The 11,672-nt window shown below is 51.0% G+C and overlaps 1 protein-coding gene across 4 annotated transcripts in view; it reads right to left on the bottom strand.

Annotated features, from left to right (window-relative positions):
• Positions 1-11,672, bottom strand: part of AGAP1 (ArfGAP with GTPase domain, ankyrin repeat and PH domain 1) — a 544,117-nt gene that overhangs the window by 340,418 nt on the left and 192,027 nt on the right. The window lies entirely within an intron of this gene.

The following is an 11,672-nucleotide window of genomic DNA, read 5'->3' as shown; positions in this document are numbered from 1 at the left end:
GGGCTTGCCCAGAGGCCGGTTTCCTCCTTTCTGCACTGCCCTCCACGGAAAACCTCTCGCCCTGCCTGCTGGATTGTCTGAGTCTGCTGACATGAGGGAGAATGGGCTTTCACTCCCTTCGATTTTATTGTTCTAAACCAGTGCTCCCCACGTAAAAATAACTCCATATTAAAAAATAATGGGTTTTACATAAACACTGTTTTTGGATCTGCAATTCTGGAAGTGAATATGCCAAAGTGCTGGCTTACAAGCTGTTTGTTCACATGCAGTTCTCTGACTATAAATAAGGTGTTTATTTCAAGAAACTACAACAGGGTGGCTGCTATTGGAGCATATGGAGAAACCAAGAAATCCTGTGCGATTTTATTATTCTACGTTGTTGTACATACTGTAGACTAGGGGCCAGCAAACTGTTCTGTTAAAGGCCAACGAGTAAATATTTTAGGCTTTGTGCGTAGCATTTTTCTTTGTATTTATTTATTTTTACATCCCTTTTAAAAAACCGTGAAAACCTTCCTTAGCTCTTGGGCAGTAATGACACAGGTGAGGTGACAGATCCGTGCTGTGGTCTCACCTCTGATACTTCTTTTGTCGATGTTGCAACGTTACTGTTCTAATTGTCATATTCCATTTTCTCCCCAGGCTCTCTCAGAAGTGCACTTGTAACTGTTACAAAACTATGGTAACAGTGTAATAACTTTAGCGGGAGGAGTCCTGCAGGTTTTGTTTCCAGGCCTGTATCTCCATCCTAGTGGGCATTTTGGTCCCCAGGAATTCCCCCAAGTGGACCAGAGCCCCGAGCTGGAAAGCACCAAGACCCCATCCTCCTCCTCCCATCCACAGCTGGGCGAGGGGTTACTGCTCCTCCAGGAACCTCCTGCGTCTGCTGCTGATGCTGATGCACTGCCAGGCTCCCTGAGGCCTCCCAGCGGCCTCCCAGCCAAGACCCTCCCCGCACAGGGCCCTGGGCACCCCAAACACTCCTCGCAGCCAGTTTTTCTTAGACCTAATAAGCAGCTGCCACTCCCAATGGGGCGCGAGAGCCAGGTGTGGAGGGTCTGGTAGTGACAGGTTCCGGCAGCTCATTCCCACCACTGTGGAAGTCAGTTCCAAGGTCCAGAGGTGGCCTGGGGTTCCTTTTTTTTTGCCTTTCGTGTCCCCCCCAGCGCGCGCTGTTGTGTGGCGAGCGCCGAGGCGCCGCGTCTCCTCTATGTGCCCCCCAGGGGTCTTCTCTCTGTGTCCCTTTTCGAGACCCCAGTGTGACACCACGCCTGGCTCTGACAGCTCTTCCACACACCCCATTCTTGTCCAGGCTCCAAACCTCCCTTCTTCACCCACCCTAACCCCTCTCCCCTTCTCCGGTGTCCAGAGGCGAAGGTGCACCCTGGCCCCACTGCATGGGTCTTCATGCAACGTTACCCAGCCCTCAAAGACCAAGTGTTGGGCTATTTTCTTCTTTTGTTGTGGTGGTCACAATTTCTAAAAAATAAGCAAAACAGTAAGAAATGGAGCTCAGAAAATGGTAACAAACGCTGGCCAGGTGGGCTGCCCTTGGGCCACATGAACAGGACACCAGCAGCTTCCAGACTCGGCTGGCATCAGCAACCCAGCACACGGGTGTCCCCCTGCACCTAGACCTGCCTCAGAATCCTTTCTAACACAGCGCGTCCAGGAGCCATCAGGACGCATAAAGGACCACACTGTGCATTAGATCTGGTTTTCGTTTCCGGTCTGGGTCAATCGTTAATGAATTTATTGTGTTAAATCATTTGGATCACATGATATTGTCATCTTTTGTAGATACTGGCAGCTGTACATGGCTTAATCTGTACAGATTTAAGAGACAACTACACACACACACATACACACACACACACACACACACACACACAGTCTGGCCCAGATCTCAGACCCTACGGTGGAGCCACCGAGGCCTCACTCTCGGGCGGTGGCAGCCAGCCCCTGCAGGAACACGTGGAACAGAGGGAAGGGCACTTTCCTCACAGCTCAGATTCTCCTTACGTAATTCCTTCTGGCACTTGACCTAATTTGCTGTCAGTGCTTTCTTTCACCTCCTGCCTCCCGTTTCCATGTCCCGCCCCTTGGGAGTTTGCCGAGCCCAAGTGGAAGCTGCACTTAGTATTCATACATCTATAGTGTGTCGTGACCTTAACAGGATGTAGCATTTTCTTCGCAGAACTTTGGCAATCCCACCTCTGACCAGGCATGACTAGAATGTGTACTCCAAACATTCACATTACCTTCTGGCCTCCTCTGAAATGTAAATCTCACCACCGGCTCAGGATCCCCCGCCCTGCCTTTGCTTCGGGCTTGCCCAGAGGCCGGTTTCCTCCTTTCTGCACTGCCCTCCACGGAAAACCTCTCTCGCCCTGCTGGCTGGATTGTCTGAGTCTAGGAATGGCTATATTAGGATTAATACAGGTGCCTTCTGAGCAACTGGTATCTCCCCGTCCCTGGGACCAATAACCTAGGCCGGGGGAGGGACGGACTGGTGGTGAGCAAACACGATGCTGAGGGAGGATGCAGAAAAATAATTTTGTGAGCTGACATTTTCAGATCCAAATGATGCGTAACATTCCAAAGACCAAGCTTTCCACCCTTGAAGATTAAGAAGGGAAAAATTGCCTAAAAAGTCAGAGGTCCACAGCCCAAGTGAAACTGCCAAAGTCACAGGGAGACATTTACCAGAGGCAGCTCTGGGGAGAGTTCAGACAGTGCCCCAGGCCCTTCTCCTACGGCAGCCAGATCCTGCAGTGCGGGAGAGTTTGCTGTCCTGTCAATTAGGGGAAAGATCTGCACCACAGCCCCGGGCTGCCTAAAACGCAACAGCGAAAGAATGCTGTGGGCACAGGGTTTAGACCTGTCCTCCATTCCTTTTCTGGGGTCCGCCTTCTCCCCAGCCCTAGTCCATAACAATTAGGCTGACCTCATTACGCCACCCAAGGGACCAGGCAATCAGAATATCCCCCCAGACCCTGGCGACACTGACCATTTCAGGGAGAAGGGTGACTCAAGGAGGGCAGAGGCAGCTGCCTGTGAGTCTTCTGCAAAGCTACTGAGAAAAACATTCAACATTTCCTCCGCATCACGTGTGAGCACTAAGTACCATCCCTGTGGTCGTGAAGCCACCATGAAGGGTTTGCCACCAACTGGGGCGGCCCAGCTGAGCATAAAGCCCAACGCAGGCAGGAAAGGGAGAGAGGGCTCCTGGAGAGCTCAAGTGCATCAGGGGATCAGGGTCTTTCTAAAGCTAAACCCATCCCCTCGGGCTGTTCCAGGTATGCCAGTTAGTAAACCCTCCCTCCGTTCTGTTTAAGCTCATTTCAGTTGGTCAGCTCTTCCTTACAACCCCTGTGTTAGTCTGCACAACGAACATGGCCCTGGGGCTTCCAGGTCAGAGCAGGAGCTTCCTGGCAAGCTGCAGACTGGAGCTGGACCGAGCTTCCTGAGACAGCACCATCAAGGCCAAAAGACACAGGCAGACGGAGCAAGGGACCCAGGTGACAGCACCCAAGGAGGGTTCAGTTGAGACACAGCAAGTGACTATTTGTTAATCTGCAATAAAAGGTGATGTACGTACAGCTCTACAACACCTTCACAGTAAGATTTCTCTAGGAAAAATGACTTGTAAAGGGCAAATGTGAAACTGAGACCCTAGTCTCCTTTTTCCCATTAAAGAATGGTTTTGTTAAAGCCCCTGACATCATGAGGTTTCTTAGCAAAGCTACAGTTGTGTCAACAGCATGTGCTGTCTGTTCCTGGGACACAAATGAGCATCCGTGGGCTGCCTCGAGAAGCTGGGGTACCCGGGCAGAAGCCAGCGTGCCCGCCCTCACCAGGGTGCACACGGACCAGGTGGAAGTCACTACCTTGAATTACAGCTATTTATTCAGAAATAACTTCTCTCTGGAATGCACGGTGCACTGCAGGCCCGGTGCCTGGCTCTCAGTGAGCCCTGGACTTCTTGTTGAATTAATTATAACAATATGGGACAATGTGTTCTGGGTTCCAAACAACCAACTCAAAAACACATTTTGTCCTGCCAATTTCGTCAATGCCAAAAACATGACAACCTCTTTATTCCAGTTGTACAGCTTTTCCCCCCTGTTCAAAATGAAATAGAACATGCTTCTTTTTATTACTTCTTTGAAGTTCTAGTAAATTTTAGTATCCTTCACCTATTTTAGACAATATCGCCTGATCCTCACACGGCTTAGATGACAAGGGGTAGAGCTAGTGATGTCACACAGATGAAGACAGATGGCATCGCCACGGTGGAGATCGGGTTCGCACCTGAAATCGCTGGAGAAGGTGGCTGAACCGACTTCTGCTGTATCTGTGAAACCAACCTACCAGCAGGCTCATAATCTCGAGGTTTACAGATTATCCTCATTAAAAAATTATCATGTGGTTACAATCACTTGGTTGCAAATAACATGGTAAAATTCATGTTGAAAAATTTAAACAGCTAAATTTCAAAACTCATCAAATTTCATTAGTCTTACAGACTCTTTTTTTTCACTGAAACATTAAACAGCACCCAAGAACGGTTTTAGAAATAAGCCTCAACATCTGTGAAGCAGTGGTAGCTGACGAAAATTTTTTTAAGCTTATTTGATTTGGAAAGGGTTTCTGGAGCTGACAGCTTAAATGCATTTCATGTGTCTTTGAAAATAAGGCTGGGTGTTTACCACATGGTTTGTTTCTAAGAAGCTAAACAAACATTCTTTAACAAAATATTTAAGGCACACATGCTTCTGAGAATGCATTCACTACCAGTTCTGGGCCGAGTCCTGGCAGAGAACAAGGCTAACGGGGGAGGGGTCTGCGCAGCCGGCAGCCCTGGCGGCCAGGAGCGAGTGCCCACCAGCGCTCTCCTCCAGCACAGGAGGGCGGCAGCCAGAACAAGCCGCGGGAATCAAGCACAGTGGAAAAGCCAGAGCCCGTCAGCCCGGGTGGAGCGCAGTCTACCCTCGGAGACAGCGGGGTCCTGCTGACTCACCCGGACTGACGGGCGCTGGCCTTCAGCATCCTCCCAGCCAGAGCACCCCCTGACAACACGCCTCGGTGGGGTCCACGGCAGCCCAGCCCCCACGGGTGTGAGAAGAGCCCCGCAGAGCTCAGCCCCAAGTCTAGGAAAAGTGATGCGAGGGGTAGTCGGCCCACTCTACGTTCTATTCTTTTCTCTAGTTTATAAATCACAGGATTATGTTCCAGGCACCCTGTACGAGGCTCCATTCTCACTAACACGAGCTTTACTTTGGGCAGCGGGAATAACCGCGCTGATGGGGCGAGGCGGCCTTACGTGTGTTCATTTTTCTACGTTAGGGTCCTGGAACAGACACCTGCAGCGTGGTCAGAGCAGAGAATCAGGACCTGACATCGCACCTTGGAGAACAGCTGAGGGCGGAGAAGATGTGAAGCAGCAAAGCAGCAGGACTCGGTGGCGGCCTCGTTGGCAGCCCCCACGCGGGACGGGACACCTCTTGCTCCCCAGGGACTGACGGGTCAGGGCAATATTTCAAAAGATGTTATGCACCGAGCCCTTCCTCACTGCCTGGAGCTGATGCCACGTCTTTTACACATATTATGGTACTTAGTCCCTGCAACACTGCGAGGCAGAGAACAGTAAGCCGAAGTGCAGCAGGATGGGTGACTTGCCGGGAACACAAGACTAGTAAGTCCCTGAGGCAGGCTGGGAGCCCCGATGGCCCCAGGCCAGCCTGAGTCCCTCCCAGGGACCACGAAAGTCCAGGCAGGAAAAGCCTTGGTGGCGATGTGGGGGCTGGGGGTAGGCCCCCCAGCCCTGAGAACCCGCACCCCAGGATTCTGGAACCTTCTGGCAGGCTGCTCCCAGCTCACCATGCACCACCTGCCTCCCTCTTGCCAAGCCCAGCTCCCAGAACCAGTCAGCTCTTCCACCCAGTGTCGCAACGCACAGTCCTCGAAGAGCAGGCTGTGCGTGACAGCGCCTTCCTCCAGAGCATGCACCCCTCCACTTTCCCACAGAACCCCAAGTCTTCACCAAACTCTGACGCAAACCAAATAAACAAAACAGGCACGCTCTAGGCTTCCCTCGGAGAGACGTGAGACGAGACATGTCCACTGTACTTTCAAGCTGCCCAGGCACAAAACGAAAGTGCGTTTTAGAATTCCCTATGTCCTACCCTCAAAACCCCACTTTCCTGTCTTGAGTTGCACGAATTGCCTACCTTACACCCATCTCCTCCCACACACCAACCCTGTCCTTACCTGGGAGTAACAGTCACTCTTAGCACCTGACATTTTCTCCTGCAACTTTTCCTAGGTAACACTGAACATTCAGGTTTCCTACCTATTTTGGATGCTTCTCTCAATACGGGAAAAACTCCGGCTACCTTTGCCACTTAGGAGGACGCTGGCTCCCCCTCCGTACTCCAGCAAGTTCCTAGTGCAAGCTCTGCCTTAACTCTTCGCCCACACTCTTCCGGCGGTCTTAGGCTACTCCACTGGCAGAATGAATGAGGACCAGCACGCTTCCTAGTCACGGTCAGTTTCTTCCACATCCGGGAGAGAAGGTGCTGCTGCCCGTGTGTGGCCACCACTGGGAAGGGGAGGGTCTGGCCACGGGGCTGGAGCGTCACCCTCCGGGGGGAAGGGATAGACCCAGTGCAGCCTTCACAGGCACCCCAGGCGCTTGGCCTGCCGGTTGCCGGCCTACACAGATTCAGGGCTGCCACGGTCTTGGAGCTAGCTTTCTGCCCCCAAAATTTGAGGTGGATAAGAGTCAAAGAGAAACTCATGATTCTGTCACTGAAGGAATGATGCCCTGATGAACTAAGCTCAGGAGGACCCAGGGATGACAGAGTCAATGGCTCCAAAGCCACACTTGGCTAAGGCCTCTCCCTGCAAATCCCTTCAAGTGGCTGCAGCAGGCGACACCACTGACCCTCACTGTTCCTCACTCCCTCGTTGACTTTCCCGGACAGCCTTTGGGCCGTGGTGGCAGGCAGGCCCCTGCCCACCTCTCACCACTTCCACGGCTGGACGTGGGTTTATTTCAGATTTAGGGTGAATAGAGCCTGTCAGACAGCACAGCTTCATCCTGGTACTTTTAGCTCCATTTGGCCTCCTGTGGTTGCTTGAAAAATTAGATATGAGTGCATTTTATGATCACTGGAAAGATGGTCTATAAATAGCCTTAAGTTTATCTTGACCAACCTTACAATCTTGCACTCAATTCACTGTACAGCCCAGGCTTGTCTGGGAAAGACGTCTTCGAACGCTGGGGGCGGCTGCCTTTCTGCTGAATTTAGATACACCGCCACGTCAAGGCAGCTGCCGGCTTTCAGCTTTGCTGGTCCCCAGGCCCCTCCGCCACACGGGCTGCAGTGCACAGCTCAGCAGGGCCAACGACCGAGGTGCAAGGAAGACCAGGTGTTGGTTAACACAGGAGGAGACGTCCCGGGGAACCAGGTCTCAAGGCAGAGCCTCGGAACTGCAGCTCGAAAAATCTCCGGAGGACACCACGGTGTCCCCACCTGCAAGGGGCAGCATCTAAGGCAGGTCCACATTTCCTATCAAATTCCCACGTACTAATTCTTCACAGCCTGGCTTTCTTTCCTTTGATTGACTTTTTTTTATTTGAAGGGAAGGTTAAAAACTAAGGGGTGCCCCTAGGGTCCGTGTCGGGGAAGGCAGGGCACGTGGTGAATATTAAACACATAAACACACGGAGGGGAAACTCAAATTACATGCCCAAAACGTCATTCCCGACTCTAATCGCAGCCATTACGGGACACTAATGGCGAATGAGTAATTTTCCTCTGATTCTCTTTCTGGGAAGTGAACGGCAGCTGTGACATTCTCCTCAGCACTCCGAAGGTCACACGCGAGCTGAGGCGGTTCTTGCGAGGTTCTGAAATACCGCAGAGCTCACACAGCCATCGCCAGTGGGAGCCCCGACCCCCAGAAGTGACAGGGCCAACGCCACCAGTTCTAAGCGCAACATGGAGACTAGGGTTAGATGTCTTCAAGCCAGGGAACACCAAGGCTGACAACTGCCAGAAGCTGGGAGAGGCACGGAACAGACTTCCTGGGACCCAACCCTGTCGGCACCTTGATCTCAGACTTCCGGCCTCCAGAACCGAGAGAGAATAAATCCCTGCTTTAAGCCACCCAGTTTTGCACTACTTTGTTACAGCACCCCTAGGCCTCCCCCGCCCCACACATATGTACACACACCACACACATGTATGTATGTACATACACAGCATACACAGTTAAAAGGATATCTGCCTATACAAATCTGGATTATTTTCAGGGAATCTCGGCCTCCCTATTGAGTTACCCACTTCTGCATTGTCAATTCACTAATTGAAAAACATGTAATATTCAAACCCTTCCCCCACTTGAACTGCATCTTTAAAACTCTCTGAATCTTGTAAGTTGGCTCTCTTCCCTACAAGGATAAAATATCAGCCAAAACATATCACACAATTAAAAGACAACAGATGTTGCCCTCTGGGATGGAGCTAAAATTCATGTGATGTGTCTGATAAAAAGTAGGCTCGGATCTGGAGACGGTTCCGCACCAGCGGTGTTTCCACCCAGAGAGAATTCTGCTCTGCAGACAAGGGAGGCCCTCACCGCGCCCCCTCCCAGCCATCTCCGCATCGCAGCCGCGGCCAGGACCAGGATGGAGGGTATCTGCGCAGTCATTAAGGCAGAAGAACAATTCTGCACAGGCATTAATTAGGGCGGGGGGAGCCAAGAAACTGTTTGGACAGGCAGGTCACACAGGCGCGGGAGGAGCAAAATGCCTTTCCCTGAAAGTAGCTGCCCCCTGGTCACTCCAGCAGTTGTCAGAGAAATGGAGCAGAAATCACAAAGTAACAGTAACACCAAGAAACGGAAAGCTCGCACGGCTCACTCAAAACCCTCAGCCAGGGGCCAACCACAACCCCCTTCAGCCGTGCCCTCGCGTCCGCGTGGGTGAGCAGCACAGGTGAGGCCGGGCTGCAGCCCGATCACTCACATCACTCTGATACTCTCCAGTCATGGGACGACGACACAGCAAATCACATCCCTAATCCACAACGCTGCGCACAGAAAGCTCCGCAATTAACCAAGCACAGGCCACTGATTCACGTTAACTCTTTCCACAGGCATCGAAGTCACGTTCCAGCTCCAGGCCCCCTGATCATGAGGAAGATTTTCAGGAGGGCAAGATCGTGGTAGCTTTTCTCATTTGTTTTCTTTCTGAAACAGCCAGTCATGGCTCCCTCCTGCCACTGCCACGGAACTCACAGGTCACGTGGACATGGAGTGGTCTCGTTGAGAGAGGCAAAGACGGCGGCTACCTGCTCGGTTCCAGGCAGGAGGCCTGGCCCCGGGACGCGCAAGTGCACCGGGCATGGGCAGGGCCTGGACTCACGATTCTTTCAGCACCGCCGGCTCCTGGCACACACCACTGCGCACACCTGGGCACCGGGCTGCTGTAAGCTCCCTGCGCCCCCGTGGACGACCCCTTCCACTGGAGTCCCAAGGTGAGAGGACAGGTGCCTGCGGTAGCTCTGGCAGGGCGTGAGGAAAGATCACGGACGATCCTCCCACCGACCCGGGAGGCCTGGAGCACACGGACCCATAAAGGGATGAGACAGTCCCACTTTGCAGATGAAGAAAGGGCTGTCCTTCCTGGCACTCGCCTATGCTGCTACCCTTAAAAATAACGTATTTTGAAACAGTATGTGATCCTACGCAATTTCCACAGAGTAAAACGGGTGCAATTCTTACTTCGATGTATGAACATTCAAGGGAAATGCCTTTGTGTTAATCAAAACATAAGGGCCCATTATGTGTCGCAGAGAGGTCACAGTTGGGCCCAGATATGACTGAACAAACTGTAAGTGCACAAAGGGAAAACTGCTAAAAGCCACCATAATGACAAAACGGCAGCACAGGGGAAAGGATGTCATGAGTGAGATGCGGCCCTTGCTCTTCCTGAAATACCACAGAGCTCGCACAGCCATTGCCAGTGGGAGCCCCAACCGCCAGAAGTCACAGGGCCAACGCCACCAGTTCTAAGTGCAACATGGAGACTAGGGTTAGATGTCTTCAAGCCAGGGAATGCCAAGGCTGACAATTGCCAGAAGCTGGGAGAGGCACGGAACAGACTTCCTGGGACCCAACCCTGTTGGCACCTTGATCTCAGACTTCCGGCCTCCAGAACCGAGAGACAATAAATCCCTGCTTTAACCCACCCAGTTTTCCACTACTTTGTGACACCAGCACCGCCCACACCAGACACCTGAACCCCAGGGCGAGAGAAGCCAGAGCAACAGCAGCCTAACCTGGGGCTGGCCACGCACCTCCCAGCAACCCCAGAATGAAATCCAGAGAGATCGGGGGCTGGAAGGCAGATTTACTTGGAAAAGGAGATCCTTCCACTTGCAGTTGAGTTAACCTCCACATAACCTCCGCAGTAGTTAGCCCTGAGCTGTCAGTGAAAAACCCATGGAAAAGGCTCTGACTCCCCAGGTGCAATCAAACTGGCTGTGGCTAAAATTCACACTCAGCCGCAAAGGAACCACTAAAACCAGCACAAACCAGGGATGGATCTCGGGAAAGGAGCCGGAAAGACAATGGGGAAAAAATGCCACCTTTTCTCACTTCTCCAAACCTTGCAATTTTCTTGCAGCCGTATGTATTTCTCATGGGAAAGCCAAGCCCTCATGTTAACCTCTAATCCTCCCAAATCATCACTGCAATACGGATAACAAAAAAAGGGAGCCTTTCCCTGGTGTGATCACCATAAGGAGCTTACACAATCACAAAATTCTGCAAAATAGTGACAGGGCCCCACGCAAAGCCCGCCAGAGAATTCCATACTTTTCTGGATGGTTCCACGGTATCCGGGACAGAGTTAAATATCAGAACAGGTGTTACAGGAAACATGTGAAGCTACTCAGGACTACTGCTAAAAAGACATCTAAGGGACAAAACAGGGTGAAATGTGTAACTTAAAAAAAAAAGATAAAATGAACCAAAATCCATGATACACAGAACGAGGAGGGAAGGGAACGCTACAGTACAAAGTCGCGCCTCTCCTCTCTCTCCGAAACAAGACAAGCGCCGCCACGAAGAAAGTGTATAGTTACCTGCGTCCATGTCTGCAAAGAATGGAACAGCCAGTAAGAAAAAGAAGGAACCAGAAATTCAGTGTCTCAAAGTTGGATTTAAAAAGGTTACACGGAGAGAAAATATAATATAGAAAATTGCTGGTGAATTACACCTTGATTAGGGGACACAGGAACCAAATGGTTTCCTACCATTATTATCATAATTTTATTTAAAGCAAAAAACAAAACATGAATATGTTTAACGGAAGAAGTAAATGCCTAATGGCAAAAGAAATGTCTTATTCTCATGCAAAATGATTATTAAATGTTTATAATACAATATAAGGGGGAAACAAACGTATGGTGGTGGTAATCTGAAAGAATCATCTAGAACGGCTCTTACCTATGACTCAGTAACACTATACACTTATTACGTCTAAATTCAATATCCAGATCAGAGAACTGTCTGGCCAATATTTAAAGGACTAACAGTGGATTAAAAAGGACATTTGAGAGGACAGAACTATTAGATAAGAAATAAATTCAACAGCA

This window comes from Propithecus coquereli, unplaced genomic scaffold, assembly GCF_000956105.1.
Source record: "Propithecus coquereli isolate 6110/MARCELLA unplaced genomic scaffold, Pcoq_1.0 Scaffold295, whole genome shotgun sequence".
NCBI lineage: Eukaryota > Metazoa > Chordata > Mammalia > Primates > Indriidae > Propithecus > Propithecus coquereli.
The sequence above is the reverse complement of the archived record's forward strand: the minus strand, read 5'-3'. Positions and strand labels throughout refer to the sequence as shown.